This window comes from Danio rerio, chromosome 21 (genome assembly GCF_052040795.2).
Source record: "Danio rerio strain M-AB ecotype USA chromosome 21, GRCz13ab, whole genome shotgun sequence".
Lineage (NCBI taxonomy): Eukaryota > Metazoa > Chordata > Actinopteri > Cypriniformes > Danionidae > Danio > Danio rerio.
The window spans coordinates 24,672,501-24,688,962 of record NC_141041.1 but is presented as its reverse complement, the minus strand read 5'-3'; the positions used below and the strand labels follow the sequence as shown (position 1 = coordinate 24,688,962).

At 36.7% G+C, this 16,462-nt stretch overlaps 1 long non-coding RNA gene across 1 annotated transcript; it reads left to right on the top strand.

Moving 5' to 3' along the window:
- Positions 1 to 893: 893 nt before the first annotated feature.
- Positions 894 to 3,911, top strand: LOC137488815 (uncharacterized). The gene is made up of 6 exons (XR_015520320.1): positions 894 to 1,142; positions 1,460 to 1,566; positions 2,521 to 2,647; positions 2,824 to 2,909; positions 3,224 to 3,266; positions 3,364 to 3,911. It is a non-coding gene; the product is annotated as an uncharacterized LOC137488815 (long non-coding RNA).
- The last annotated feature ends 12,551 nt before the right edge of the window (positions 3,912 to 16,462 follow it).

The window sequence follows — 16,462 nt, the reverse complement described above, 5'->3', positions numbered from 1 at the left end:
CAAATGTAAAAAGTAAAAGTGCACCATTTCATTGTTTTTGTCCGTTTTGTGGAACTTTGCTCAAGCCTGAGCGCTCTGCATCACACTGTACATAGTGAGCAAACCGTCCGCATCAGATTAGTTGCCCATATGGAGAGTACTGCATAAAAATAATCCTTTATTTGTTGATAATATGCCCCTGTAACTAATATTAGTGTGAAAAGTTTTCATAGAAATGTTCACTGAAGCTTGTATTTTCAATGTGTTGACAAATCTCATCTGGAACTCTCATCAGATGAAATCTTCGTAGACATTGCTAAACGACCTGTTTAATTTGATCACTATTTTGCAAACTGTAAATCAAAGCAAGTTAGATTAGACTAGCATAGGAACATCCCGTTCTGGAAGAACTTGCTTTGCATTGTTTAATGGAACCAAATCAAACAGGCTTATATTACAGCAGCTCAGCTCTAGTCCTGGGTCACCTGTGGGTCAGCAGATCATTGGAAACCTTATCAGTTATGTTTAATAAAATAAAATAAAATAAAAAAAATTATAATATGGGCATTATGGTTGTATTCAACAAATATTAAAAACGATCCTATTATGCTTATGTTTCAATATACTGCCTCAAATTCCTTTCTTTTTTGTGCAGGAATGTACACTACCTGACAAATTCTTGTTGTTGATGCCAATTGTAAGAGCAACAAATAATAACTTGACTTATACAATAGTTGGTTATTTGGAAAAGTGGCAAAAGATAGATTTTTTTCGATGAATCATCTGTTGAACCGCATCCCAATCATCAAAAATACTGCAGAAGAAAAATTGGAACCCACATGGACCCAAGATTGTCATAGAAATCAGTCAAGTTTGGTGAAGGAAAAATCATAGTTTGGGGTACATTCAGTATGCACAGCAAATTCATCAGAGTTAAATTCTCGGTGTTGAAGCATTTCAGAGTAAAGTGTTGACGTTAAAGAGTTAGATTTTGATAAATGAATATAATAAGAGTTAGAATTGATTTTATTCAGTGCGAAATCAAGGAGTTATCTTTTTTACACTTGGTGGAGTTATTTCCAACATCCGGGAATTCATGCAGCCCCAGTCACTGAAGAATTTTCCAGACGCCATTTTCCATCTGAGGTTTAGAACAGCAACTGGTGAGTCAAACTACCTAAATGTTGGTATTTTACTGACTTTCTTTAATGAAATTCAGTTGTAAACATATTGTTAAGTTAATAACTTTAGAATGGAGTGACAATTTTAAACTTCTGCGGTTCATTCATGGTCGTTTGTGTATCTAGCTTAACTGCATTACTCATGACTTCTTTTCAAGAATGTTTTTATATATAACGCATACATAGTGCATAAAAACATCAAATGTACATGTTCAACACATTTCTGTCACGCTTAATGCCATTTTGTGCGTTGTTACCCATCTGTAAAATAAAATCGACACTTCTCCTTTAATTCGAAGCAAACTAGCGAGGCAATCCCCGGAGCAGCTTAGCCTACTCTGCCCGGATGCTAACGGCAACACAGGACGGTTTCCATAAGCTCTGGAGAGTTTCTAAAACATATCTGGTGAGTAAATGAACATATGCTTACTTGTAAAATGCTTCCTGACTAAAACATATGATTGTTTGTTATTTGTGTATGTTAATTTGGTTATTTTAAGCACCGCGGCCCTTTTAAACTGGTTCATTCGTGGCCGTCCATATACCGTTAGTCCATAGACTCGCGTGATAACGTACGCTTGAATTATATTAAGTGTTGACAACCATTAAGGTCGGAATGTTAACATTAATGTCTTTAAATGACCGCGTTTGCATTTTCTCAGACATTTGACGTTATAGAAGTCTCCCGGAAGTTGCGGGACTAACGTTAACGTTATCCCGCAAATGCACAGAGACTCCCAGATGCCCAAGTAGATGCCCGCAATTGAATGATAATCTCCCGGAAATCGCGCATCTCCCGGCCGGTCATTAAACACATTGCACACCCCTCTCCACCGCATCCCTCCCAGCTCTTTAGGTACGTCGCGCGCAAGTCACCCCCACCGCTCTTCAGGTACGTCGCGCGCAACTCATCCCATTGCTCTTCAGGTACTCATCTCTCCCGCAAATCAACTCTGTATCCCCCGAAAATGACTTTTCCCTACTCGGGATGTCTGACGTTAGTAAGTTAGGCTATTTATGTAGTCAGGAATATCTTAGTCAAGCTTTTTCTCCCGCATGATATTGTGCTTAAAACTATAGGCTAAACTTAGCATGTACTGTACACAACATTTCCGTTTTATTAAAGACAATTTAGTGCGTTGTAAACAGCCACCTGTCTGTAAAATTAATCAACTGATTCATATTTGAGCAGCCTAATGATGATACAGGTTTGATTTGTAGATTTATTATTAATAATCAACATCTGAATCAAAAGATATCTGAAAAGGTGTGAGGCTTACTTTGTGATGTTCATCTCTCTTTTTTTATCTGAAGGTTATGCATATGTGTTAGATACTAATGTTTTGTTGTTTTTTAACAGCCACAGTTCTCTATACAATAACACAAGACCCTGTGACGGTGGCTGATTAAAGACGGATGGTGTATTTCCAGAGTTGGTAAAATGACCAAGCACACCTTCTTGGTCATATGTGGTGATAATAATGAAGGTATGTTTGATAAAGTTCTGTATTTGTTTCACAATAAGCTGAGAGGGAATAAGAGCATTAGAGAATAACAAATGACATGAAGGTGATAAGTTTTGTATTGTGGGTGAACTGTTACTTAAATAATGTTTTGCTCTTTGTTTTGCACTTTTCCTCTTCTGCTTATCCTAATATTTTAGATTATATTTGGACCTGAAACATCTGTTAGACTCCAGGAAAGGTGGCGTCAATACTGGTCCTGAAAGGGCCTAACAAGTTGAATCTGGTAAAGAAACATGCACGCACACACACACACACACACACACACACACACACGCACACGCTTACAGAAAACTGTAAGTTTATGAATATTTTTTACACTGTGGCCAATATTTTGGGGAATTCAGCATCACTAAATGATATAAAAGATTTTAAGCTCCTCTAAATTTTGCTCCAAGTGTTGTGTTAAATTCAGGATTCTGGACAGACAGCTGCCTGTTTTTCCAGTTCTAGTCATAGTGATTAACCTAATTGTTTTTGGAGATCCAACAGTGATATATGTGTTTTTTCTACTTTTCCATATCCTGTCACCTCAACCAGCTGGGAGAGTCAAGTTGTGGATCATCATGAAGATTTTCAAAATGTGAGTTTAGATTTCTTGAATGTTTTATTTACTTTAAATGTTCTTTTAAATATATCATAGAATTTGATTGCAATTTGTTTTCAAACATTTTTCTTAGTCATGCTGGAGTCTTGAAGAGTTCTTAGAAGAGCATCACCCTATATCCGTGCATCAGGAACCACCAGGCGAGCGATCAGCAGCTGCTACATCGTCATGGATAAAAAGGTCATCCTGTGGCTGGGAAGCACTTCATTCACAGGACATGCTTGATGAGATTTCCTAGCTCCAGTTTGTTTTCACACAAGTTTACAGCATTTATACCTTCATTTAAACTGCTGTGTTTGATATGGAGGACCAAGGAAACACCAGAAGTGAAAGATTTGCACGCCAAGTTGTTTAAAATGTAATTTCAGAAGAAAACTATGCGTTCAGAAGAAAACTATGAGTGACGATACTGTATATTGAACTTTCAAATGGCTCTGATGAAACATCAAGTTTGGACCAAAGGACTGAAACAGCCTTTTTGAGCACTGGTCATACATATTTTGTTGATACTGTCTGTACTAATAAAACATTTAAAGCATATTTGACATTGTTGCATTTTAAAAACGGAATGAATTGTTGAAGTGGTGAATGTTTTCAAATAAAATGTTTTTTCTTTTGTAATTTACAGTCTATTTGAGTTTTTTACCATATTTACACTCAAGAGAGTTGAATAAAATAATATATTACACCAGGCCGTGTTAAATATAGTTCCATTTTTTAACTCTGCCCAGAGTTAAAATTAACCCTTACTTCGGTGTCAATGTGCCAACCCTTTTGAAAGTGTTGATTTAACTCTGTTTTGAGTGGACCCCATGAGACACTTTCAAAGTGTTGAAATTAACACCCATAGAGTTGTTTTGGGTCCCCATATTTTGCTGTGTGGGTGTCGAGTGAGAGATCTGCAGAGTGGATGGCAACATCTACAGCCTGAGGTATCAAGACATTTGTGCTGACCAACAAAGCACCGGACAAGGCAAATTCTTTAGCAGGAAGCAAATAAGGTAAAAGTGCTTGAGGATTGGCCAGCCCTGTCACCATGAATGAACATTATTGAGCATGTCTGGGGTAAGATGGAGGAGGCGTTGAAGATGAATCCGAGAAATCTTGAGGAACTCTGTGAGTCCTGCAAGAACGCTTTCTTTGCCATTCCAGTTGACTTTAATAATACGTTATTAGAGTCATTGCAGACATGTATGGATGGAGTCCACCAAGCTTTTGGGAGTCATACACAATAATAATACTTTCTACACTGCACCATGACTTTATATTCTATACTGTACATTATTTCTGTCAAGTGACAAGTTTTGTCTAAGCAAAGTCAGATCTTACTGTCCTAATTAAATCATTGAAAGTCAAGATCATATGATCATTTTTTATTTTGGTAAAATAAGCGTAATCTAGAGGCCTTTGCCTTTCAGCTAGAAGTCAGGTTAGTAATTGTTGTTCCTAAAACTTGGATAGGCAACAAGACTTTTGTCAGGTAGTGTACGTCACAAATTATATCCCAAATTCCAATACGGTAAGACTCAGTAAAGTGGTCTTAGTTGTTTGTTCTCACTATTTCAACATGAATGTGATTTAAAATACTTATTAGAGGTAGCTGTCCTGTTCTAATCTCTTAAATTTATGTTTTTACTCACATTTATGTTATCATAAGCGTTATGTATGTTATGTATGTTAAGGTCCCATTAGTTAATGCGTTAACTGAATTACAAAGTGTGTTACCATGTGGTGGTAGCTGCAAAAAGGTAAGCTTCCTCCGTTAACTAGTTTATGCATTAACTAACAATGGGTAATACATTTGTTAAAGCATTAACTAATCTTTGTTATCGTTAGTTAATAAACATACAGTTCATCGTTAGTTCATTTTAGCCTGGATGCAATAAATAATATTCATTAAACATCTTTAATTTATTTAATATACATCTTTAATATATGTAACAAGTATGTAAGAGTAATAAAGATTTTAGAAGTATTCTTCAGGTAACTAATGTGCTTAACTAATATTAACATATAGAGCATCATTGTAGTGTTTTTAGCTATCATTTATATGGAAATACATTATGAAGATTTATTTAGTCACACCTTACAATTAGGTTATGTTAATTAATGCTAATTTATTTACTATAGCATGAATGTGTTCAGCAGTTATTAATCATTTAAAAAGCATTAATTAAAGTATTATTAAAATCCAACGTAGTGCTTGTAAACATTTATAGTTAATACATGGTCTAATGATTAATGACTGATTTTTATAAGCTAACGTTAACAAAGATGAATAAATACTGTCATAAATGTATTTCTTATGTTACTGAATCGTTTAACGTTAATAGTTTAGCCTTTAGTGAATTTATTTATATTTTCTTTTATTACTTCTTTTCTATTATTGTTTTTTTTCCATATTAGACCTAAATTATTCCTTTATAACTACATTTATCACAGTTTTTACTTTATTTTGTTTACTTCACCACAGCTTTCCTCTTAGTCACAAGATTTGCTGGTAAATAAACCCCTAAATTGGGCCTTCTTCTACCTGTCCCGTACAAGTCCTTCTTGTTCTCTAAGAAGAATACTGTTGTCCCATTAGATTATCAAGCATAGTAGCTTGATCCGCAATAGTGGCGCATCCCGTCCCTCTCTGGCAGTCGTTAGACCCCATTATGTAACGCTGGTCTCTCAAACACAGTGGTGATGCCAAACACATGACATATGTTCTATCAAAAGGCTGATTTCAATATTTCCTGTTTAGATGCGCTCACTCTAAGCTTCTCAAGATGTTGATGTCAAAAAAAGAGGCTTTAAAATATTCATTTTGGCTTGGTAAATTCGCTGCCATGTTGTTTAGCGTGGCTTTTTTCTGGATTGGGGCATTTAAAAAAAACACATTGGCATTATTTTTTTCTTATTCTCTGTTTTTTTCTTTAATAACAGCCAACACATACCAGCAGATTAGAGGCCCCTATGGTCTTCCCAACCCCCGGTGCTTAACAATGGTGTTAGTTTGGGGCCATACAGCTGGTCCAATCCTGGGTGGATCTCAAACAGGCTCTCAAACAGGAGAAATATGCTTCCCGTTACTGGAATTATACTGTAAACAATTGCTGTTTGTGCCTGGAAAGCATAAATCTGACGTTTGATCAAATCAACACTTGGACGGTTACCACTCATTTACATAACACCGTAAATATGAGAGCAATTGGGTTTTTTCAAATGGATTGAAAATCATTTTAACTCTTACATTCTGTTCTGGGTCAGTTTGACCTGTAGCAAAATTTAGCTGTCAGAAATAATGGATGGTTCACTCAAATATGAAAATTCTGTCATCATTTACTCATTCTTGACTAGTTTGACAGTTTTATTTATTTATTTATTTTAAAATAAACAGTGGTTAGCACTGTCGCCTCACAGCAAGAAGGTTGCTTGTTCGAGTCCCAGCTGGGTCAAGTTTGTATGTTCTCCTTGTGTTTTCGTGGGTTTTCTCTGGGTGTTTTGTTTTCCCCAACAGTCCAAAGACATGCGCTATAGGTGAATTGAATAAGCTAAATTGTCCGTAGTGTATAACTGTGTGTATGAATGAGTGTGTATGAGTGTTTCCCAGCACTAGGTGATGGCTGGAAGTGCATCCGCTGTGTAAAGCATAAGCTGGAATATTTGGTGGTTCATTCCGCTGTGGTGACCTCTGAAATAGAGAATAAACTGAAGAAAAATCAATGAATGAATTAATGAAATGAATACATTTTGGAAAATGTTTGGAACCTATGACCCTTGGCATTCATAGTAGAAAAAACAAACCCTCTCATAGTCAATTGTTACCCTTATAGGTTTCCAACATTTAAAAAAAAAAATCTTTTGTTTTCAACATTACAAAACTAAGTTTGTGGAGATATGGCAATTTCAGGTTTAGAACCGTGAATGTGTCTGCATAGTTTTGACACTCGGAGGATTTGTGGAATGTGCGTACATTTTTGTTAAGATAATGTTGTTCATAGGTCAGTTTGACCTGCAATTTCCAAGTTAAAGGGATGGTTTACCCAAACACGAGAATCTGTTGATTGCACAGTCTGATTGTTTTGCTTCATTAGACCCTCATGTATTGTAAGGAGCCACAGACACAAGGGCTTTACATCTTGAATATCCAGAGGGAGAGTAAATTTACAGCAAATATTAATTAAACAAAGTGCAAAAATGTATGCATTTCGATATGCCAGATTCTCAACTATGCTGTAAAAAAATCCATAACCATTAGTGATTCCTGTTTTATTTTATTTTTTTATTTGTTCATTTATTTATGCTTTTGAATTGCATTATGGGGCCTTGATCTTTCTTCCAATAAGTTTTAACCTTGAAAAGTTTGAAAAAGGAACTTTTTATTAACATTTGTATTAGTTTAAAGTGGTGTATTATCTGGGTTGGTGTTGTACAAAAACCTTGTAATAAATTGCAGTACATTTTCTGTTACTTTACAGACTTATTTCTCTGTTTCTTAAACATTATATTATTTCAAACTACTAAAATGTCAACAAGGGTCACTTAGTTAATCAGTAGAGGTGGGTTTTCAACATCCCAAGTTGACAAAGTCAAGCTCAAGGTCCCATAACACAATTCACAACCAGAAAAAAAATAACAAAAAACACTTGAGAATCACAAAATGCAATTTTTCAGTGTATCCATTAAGAGTTAAAAAGTACATTTATGAATCTAAAGACATTTATCTGTAATTTTGTAAAAAAAAAAATAAAAATAAAAAAGTGAATTTATTTATGCTTCTTTTTATTATTTATTTTTTTGCTATTACCTCTCTTTTTCTATATCATATTTTATTTCCATATTATACCAAATAAAATTTATCAAAGTTTTTTTTTCTTTTTATTTACTTTATTTTGTTTACAGCTTTCTTGTTAGTTACAAGTTTTGCTAGGAAATAAACCCATACTGTAAATCTGGCCTTCTTCTACCTGTCCCATACAAGTCCTTCTTGTTCTCATAAAAGAATGCTGTTGTCCCATTAGATTATCAAGCATAGTAGTCTGATCCGCAATTGTGGCACATCCCGTCCCTCACTACTCTAAATTTAAAAAAAAAAAACTTCACAATTGAGGGGATAATTGAAAGTTTGAACCAATTTGTTTTACTAAAAGGAGTTCTGTATCTGCATATCAGTCCAATTTCCCGAGTTAACATATAATTACCCAGTTTGCACATTAGTTGTCTTGTACCATTGCAACTTCCAGGAATACTGAATTCTTGCAGAGTCCTGAGGTGTTTCAAACACACACATACCCAGGTGAATCAGGGTCTATAACTCGATTACTCCTATTTTCTCCATTTACTCCTCCACTTGGAATCGTCTTGAAGGAAGATATTGCTCAGGTGTTTGCTTACGTTTTTGTTTTTAAAAAAAGATTTAATGTAAAAGAAGGGAGACTTGCAACAAACAAACACGTCGACACTTGTAGCTGCATGTCGCCGCATGCACAGTGCCACCATCCCCTTGTTGACCTAGTCGACTTGACCTCATGTTTAACTGTCCTCATGTTTAATATATTGTTGATTTGATTTATTTATTGTTACATGTTACTACCTGAAATGTTTTTCCCGCTGAACTTTTTGAATAGTATTGGGTTCAGTTTGACCTCCAGCATATAAATTATCCTCTGTATTTATAGGTAATAGGAGGACTAAATGATGTATTTCAGTCTGACCCGTGTGTTGGAAGTGACTCTGCTAGTTGCTTGGAGTTTGTGTTTGGTTTTGACTGCCTGCCCAGGCCCATGCTGTGAAAGCCAATGTGCATTCCAGTTGAGAACATTCTGCTTCGGATCCTCCTCCGTCTCCTAAATCACTCTCCTGTCACTGCGTTCGGAATTATTCGCTTCTATTTTTCATTCCAGCTCATCCACGTCGATGGTCCTCAAAGTCACCCCGGTTCTCTGAGGGAACTGAGAACGACCATCACCTTTTAACCCAACAAAATTCCCTTGCAACCACAGAGACTTCAATCTTAGCTTGAGAATGCATGTCGGTCTGGGAAAGACTGTTGTAATTCGGAGTTTTAAAGTCCATTTTGACAAATCTGCTATTATAAATCAGCGTGCCGTATAGGCAGTCAATCATTACAGCTTGCAATCCGCTGACAGTGCTGCAGAAGTCATAACTCAAACAGAAACCAGAGACAGTGCTGTATACTTTGATATATAGTATCTATGTTAAATGGCGTGTTCAACATCTGTTAGAAGACCAGCTGGTACCCAGGAAAAATAGCAAGCAGGGGTTTCTTTTAAATTAGCCTCTTCTCTATACATGAGCCCAGCAGGATTTGCTGGTTGCTTTTATTTCTCTCCAGGTATAACTTTAATATAACCAACCATTTGACATAAACACTTTGTTAGTAAGAATAGATCAAATAACAACAGTTCAGTAAGCAAGACATTGATATTTAGCATTAATTTTACATAATTTTGTTGACTGTTACTTTATTTGTTTTTGTGATGCCAATAAAATAGTTTAAAATGAATTACCTTGACTCCAAACAGCATACAATGGTGTGGTTTTGTTCCTGAATGAATCAAATTTTTAGATGTAATTTTAAATTATTCACTTAAAAAAGATTGTCACTTGTGTAAGTCATAAAAAGTAAATAAATACATACATAAAGATGCTCCATTTATGAAATATTTCATTATTTTAAAAAATGGTCTATTTATGAAATCCAAATAGCTTGATTTAATGTTTTACACAATTATTATACTTTGCGAAATTGTGTTTACATAAGCTTCTGTTTTTGAAGAGACTACATGGCCGAATGATTCCAATTTCTCAATTACAATAACATGCAGTCACTTGTTTTAATAAAAAATGATTTTGAAGGAATTCGTTGGGTGAATGATAAATGCCTCATTTTAGTCCAAATGACCCCCCAAAAAAGCAGTTGATTGAATGGTTCATACTGTATAACCCAACTGTAAACACCATCTTTTTATTTCATCAATGAATCAATGTTATTGAACTATTTGTTGACTCAAATAGTCAAATGATACACTTAGAGTATAAGAACAATCATCTGTTCTGTTTTTGAATGAGTATTTTAAACCAATTGGTTGAGTGAATTAATCAGATGACACATCTATAATTCCGAGCTCAGACTGCACAATTTTCAAAGTAGTCGTGTCACGTTTTCACACGGCATGACTGTCTGGGCTAGAGTACCATTGGTGATGTGTTTACACTGCAAGAAGCCATGAGAAGTATCATGGAAAGAACGTGAGGTCACATAGTATATCATTTGTTATTAACTACATAATGAGAAAGAAGCTTTTAGTGGAGTAGAAAATGTACTTATTTTACACACCTGTCTTTGAAGGGAATTAGCAATTTCTCCTCAACTTGCTTTCTTTTTCGACCTGTTTGTGATATTGCTCAGATGACATGTCAAACAGACATGAGTGCTGCTGCCATATTTACACCAGTTTTTTCTCCATTTTATGGGTCCAAATAAACTGAAAATGAGCACACTTAACTTCTCCCCCAACTTCCTGCTGGCCTGCAGATATCCATACTAGCAGATGCTGTTCTCTCATTGGCTGTTGGTGATCGCTAATGCAGTTTTCAATCCGAACACAATTCACATGGCATGATATGAATCGCCAACAGCTCTAGATATTTAGCATGCCAAATATCTCATGTGTCTGCGACTCATCGGCGATTCTCTCAGATCACCTCTTTGATAATTCATACTCTGTGATTGTTACTCTTGTGAACAAGCACTGATTTGCCTTTGATTTCAACCATTTGTTAGAGATTTCTCAAAACCTGTTGGCGAGTCAGAATCGGGGCTAAAATCATGGAGTCCAAACTTGGCATAAGCATAGTCAATTATTTAATTCCTGAAAGAATCAGTGTTTTGAACCAGTCGATTGAGTGAATATTTCAAATGACTCACTTTTAAGGAGAACCATTGCTCAATGATTTCTTGCTAATAGGGAGTCACTTGTTTTGTTTTCTAAGTAATGTTTAAAACCATTTTTTAATTATTGTTTAATATGTTTAGTTAATGTTTCAAATGACCCACGTAGAAGGACAGAATTCCTGAATGAATCTGTGTTTTGAACAAATTAATTGAATGAATGATTCAGATGACACAATTATAGGGGCAGTCGCTTCAGTCAGAATTAACTGAATTAACAGAGTTCCTGAATTAACTATTTTTTGTGTTGTTGATTGAGTGAATGATTCAGATACCTGACTTGAAAGGACCGTCACTTTCTTAGTTCCTGAATGAATCAATATTTTTAATGAATCAATTAGGGTAGTAAATAAGATAACGATTATAAGGACAGTCACAATGAATCAATTAAGGTCGTGAATAAGATAATGATTATAAGGACAGTCACTTTTTGGTTACTTGAATAAATTGTGTTTGAATAAATCATTATTTTTGAATAGATTATCATTTTTTTTTTTTTTATGAGTTGGATGAAACAATAATTGAAGGGCAGTTAATTTTCCCCAATAGGTTATACGCACCGTTAGTATTTTTCATCCAATGATGGACTTTCGGTGAAAGCTTGATTTGACTATTTTCAATTTCATAAGGTTTTGCATTGATGTCTTAATGTAATTCAAATATAATTAGTTAAATAGACCTAAGCATCTATTTGGTAGTTACAGCATAAACAGAGATGAAAGACCGTTTGAATGCATGCGCCGTGATTAGAAGGCTAGTGCAAAAACTCCATTGAAAATACTGGGGTAAAATTAATTTCCATATTTTAAAGACATGGCACAGAAAAACAGAATTTAATGCAGTGCTTCTTGTTCGGTCTGAGACCCACTATATATCTTATCTCAGCCGGGCAGTGATGATCTCTGTATTTTGAAGAAAAAACGCAGTGATTTTGTATGGGATCACAATTCACCGGAAATAAAGGTCTGTGTGCATATACCCCATTACTGCTATATCAGTGCAACTTGCAGAAACTAAAAATTCCGATCAATTATACACAGACTGAAGGAGCATGAAAACACAGACAACAAATTGTGGAAAGTCCCAGCCCTGCTACATCAGCGCATTTCACCCAGTCAAGTTGAAGGAGTATTGTTGCATAATAAGATTTACAGTTTTTATTTTTATCTGTGCAGATAATGATTTCCATTGCAGACCTACAGTGCGAATTAAAGTGAATGCTAATGATGTTAATTCTAAATTATGTTCAAACGCTCCCGTGGGCTGCAGCAGCAGCTACTGTACAGTGAGAAATGTTTATAGTGCATCTATTTGCATTATTGATGGGAACGAGGCGCATTTGAATATCACTGGACACAGACTCGGGGTAGTAAATCTACAAGACTCGGCTGACTAATATGTTTAATTAGAGGTGATATATTACAGCTTATTAATTATTTACAATAACGGCAATCATGTCGGCAGTCATAGGGGCAAAGAAAATGAGGATCCGCGGAATAAAGAAGGTGAGGTAATGAAGGTACCAAAATAAAATTGAGCAAATGAGAAAGGTGGTGTGAAATACCAGATACTCCATTCTCTGCTGGAATTTTTGATGTCGATTGGAGGGGATATGCAGGAGGAGAGGCATGAAGCCGATATCCTTGAGCGGTTAAAGGCCTGTGTGCCTCCAAAACCGCTGTGAAAGGTGGACTCGGCACTGGAGAAGAAAAGCAGCGGCCTTGCAGGGATTATCCACAGGAGATTCCCTGCGGATAGCAGTCCCTTTTTTCCCAGGGACACTGTAATATGATTACTCTGTTGTTTGCGCCCGGTCCAGTGGTTAAGCACTATGGAGAGGAGGGTTTGGCCACCTCCAGGATGGACAATGAGCAAATTTTTTTTTTTTTGGAGGGAAACTTGGAATTCTGCTTGACTGAGGACAGCTGGGGTCTTACACTTAGAGAGCAGGGAAGGAGAAAAAAGTGGCCTTTTTCTTTGGCTGAATGAAAGGCAGCTGTATGGTGCTGTGTAGCGCAGAGGTGCAGCAGGCAGGGTCAGCAGGGCTCTTTGGATCTCAACGGAGGCCCCGGGCTCCCCTCCTGCATCCCTACTGTTACACAGAGGAAAGGCATTCTACGACAGACGTCATCGCAAATGTTTATCTCTACAAATAACAAACAGTTTTCCTTGTTGCCCTTTTGAAAAGCTCCAGGACGTGTTGTTTGCGAAAAATAAATACTGTCGAATTTCATCGCATGTGTTTCATTTCATTCCAATTAGCGAGTGTAAGCACAAAATACACTCCATCTCAGTGTAATAGTTTAAAAATCAGGCACCGGTCTCCGCTGCTTAGAGCTCTTTCATGCTAGTATATATTTAACCTCCTATTTGAGGCTTTGAATGATGGAGTGTGTGTTTTTGATTTGCTTCAGACACAGGATTGCTGTGAGCTCGAGCCTTAGTCAGCACGCTTTGTTTGACAGGCCTGTCATTAATCATCATTGGCATTGTTTAAACTGTATTGAGTGTCCAGGTCTTGTTCAACAGAGGGACAATAGTCTCTCTAAGCAGCTTCAGACCTGAAAGAAAGTTGATAAAATTTCCACCCAATGGAAACTGCAGGGAAGCTCCTTTTAAAAGGGGTTAGTATTCATTAGAACACTCTGGTTAAGGGCCCAGGCCGGTCCTATTAAAGGAAGCAAGCCACCCACAAACCTGATGGACAAAATGCGGATATGATGGACAGCACATGTCATTTTTATCACTATTGACAATTCAAATACAGCAGAAAGTCCTACAGTACAGGGATTCTTCATTCATTATAGCGATGGTGTCTTGGCCCGTGATAAAATTAATCAGTTTTACTACCGATTTTTAAATCATTGTAATCAAGAGAAGTTTTTCTATTTATAGCTTGTGTGATTAATGACCACACACTGTATGAAATATTGAGGTGACCCACAGTGCCTCACAGATTCAGTTCATTTGGTATTAACAGTCATTAGGATAAGATGAGTTGGTGATGATGAAGGAAAGAAGATGGAAGATTAGAGTGAGACAGGTCTGAAATGGAACATGATTGAGGACAGTTTATCAACTTATGCTATTTGAGAGAATGGTGGTAACTGAAATTGTGTGTGTTTAGGCCTACATAAGTGGCATGTGGGCCAGTTGGCACTTCATTGTGGAGTTTGAATGTTCTCTGCGTGTTTGTGTGTTTCCTCCAGGTACTTCAAAGACATGCTATAGGTGAATTGGGTAAGTTAAATTGTGTTTTTGTGTGAATGAGTGTATGGGTGTTTCCCAGTGATGGGTTGCAGCTGGAAGGGCATCCGCTGCATAAAACATATGCTGGAGAAGTTGGCGGTTTATTCTGCTGTGGTGACCCCAGATTAATAAAGGTGCTAAGCCGAAAAGAAAATAAATGAATGAATGAATGAACTTTACCTAAAGTACAGTGATAGTTAACACAAGTTACTTACATTATTGGCGCAAACCTGACGCTTCTTAAAAAGAAATAAAAAGTGTTAGTTCACGCCACCGTATTCAGAGATTCAGCACTGCACTTTGTAACAACCAATCATACACATTTCTGTTTTACTTATGAAAGTAGTAACCAATGGGAGAGGTTATATTAGTCATCGGTGAAAACAACATTTTGATAATTGGGCGCATGCACACCGATTGAAATCAGCTCGTGAACGGGCTCTATGCACAGCTAGTGCTTTTCAGCCAATGCTTAACTTCCGGTGAAAGCTTAATGACTATTTTCAATTTCACAAGGTTCCTTTTACAGCATCGATGTTGTAATTTAATTGCAATACATTCAGTTAAATTGATTTAAGCATTCATTTAGTTGTTCAATCGTAAAATGAGATGAAATAACTTGTAACTGCTAGTGCCATCAGGATCACCACAACCATATCACCCTGTAGCCCAAGAACAGTTACTCACTGACGCTAAGCAGGGCTGAGCCTAGTCAGTACCTAGATGGGAGACCACAATGGAAAACTACGTTGCAGTCAGAAGTGGTGTTAGTGAGGCCAGCAGGGGCGCTCAATCTGCTCAATCAGTCTGTGTAAGTCCTAATGCCGCATAGAGAAGGGGACACTATACTGTCAGTGTTTCAGATAAAAAGAGGTTCTGACTCTCTTAAAATCCCATGGCAGTTCTCGTAAGGAGTAGGGGTGTAACCCCAGTGTCCTGGCTTAATTTCTTCTCTGCCCATAACCATCATGGCCTCCAATCATCCCCATGCACTGAAATGGTTCCATCTCTGTCTCTCTACTACACCTATAGGTGGTGTGTGTTGAGTGCATTGGTGCTGTTGTCCTGTGGCTGCCGTCACATCATCCAAGTGGTTGCGGCACACTGATGGAAGTGTGGAGAGACCTCCCTCAAGATTGTGAAGTGCTTTGGGTGTATGACCACAGACAATAAATGCGCTATATAAATTCACATTACATTACGTTACATCAGCAGGCGAGCACAGAAACTTCATTGAAAATACTGGGGTCAAATAAACTGTCTTATTTTAAAGATATGGGACAGGAAAGTGGAATTTATAGCAGTGTTTTCTGTCCAGTCTGAGATTCGCTTTAAATTGTATATCTATCAGGCAGAGAAGATCACAGATTTTTTAAAAGAAATTAGACCTTAAAAGTGGCAATTTTATAATGAAAGAAAAAAAGAAATTAAAAGTCCATATTTTAAAGTGCATATTTTCTCACAAACGAGAAGTAGAAACCATGTAAGTATTTCACTGTGGTGATTATTATGGGATGTTTTGCACAAATCTAGCTGCTACTGCATATAGTCACGGATTAACGTTTTGTATGTGCAGCCTGACTACGACATAAATTCTGACATTAAAGTAGTTGTTAATCCTTAAATTTTATGAGTTCCTTTTTTAAAAATCTATCATTTTAACCAGTTTTTTGTTAATGATAACCGTTAAGGATTGTTATTTCTGTGGCGTTTGCATGTTGTCCTCGTGTTGGCATGGGTTTCCTCCGGGTGCTCCAGTTTCCCCCACAGTCCAAAGACCTGCGCTGCTAAATTGGCCGTAGTGTATGAGTTGGTACGTGAATGAATGTGTATGCGTGTTTCCCAGTACTGGTTTGTCGCTGGAAGAGCATCCACTGTATAAAACATATGCTGGAATTGTTGGTGGTTCATTCCACTTTGGCGACCTCTGAATTAGACACTAAGCCAAAGGAAAAAGAAT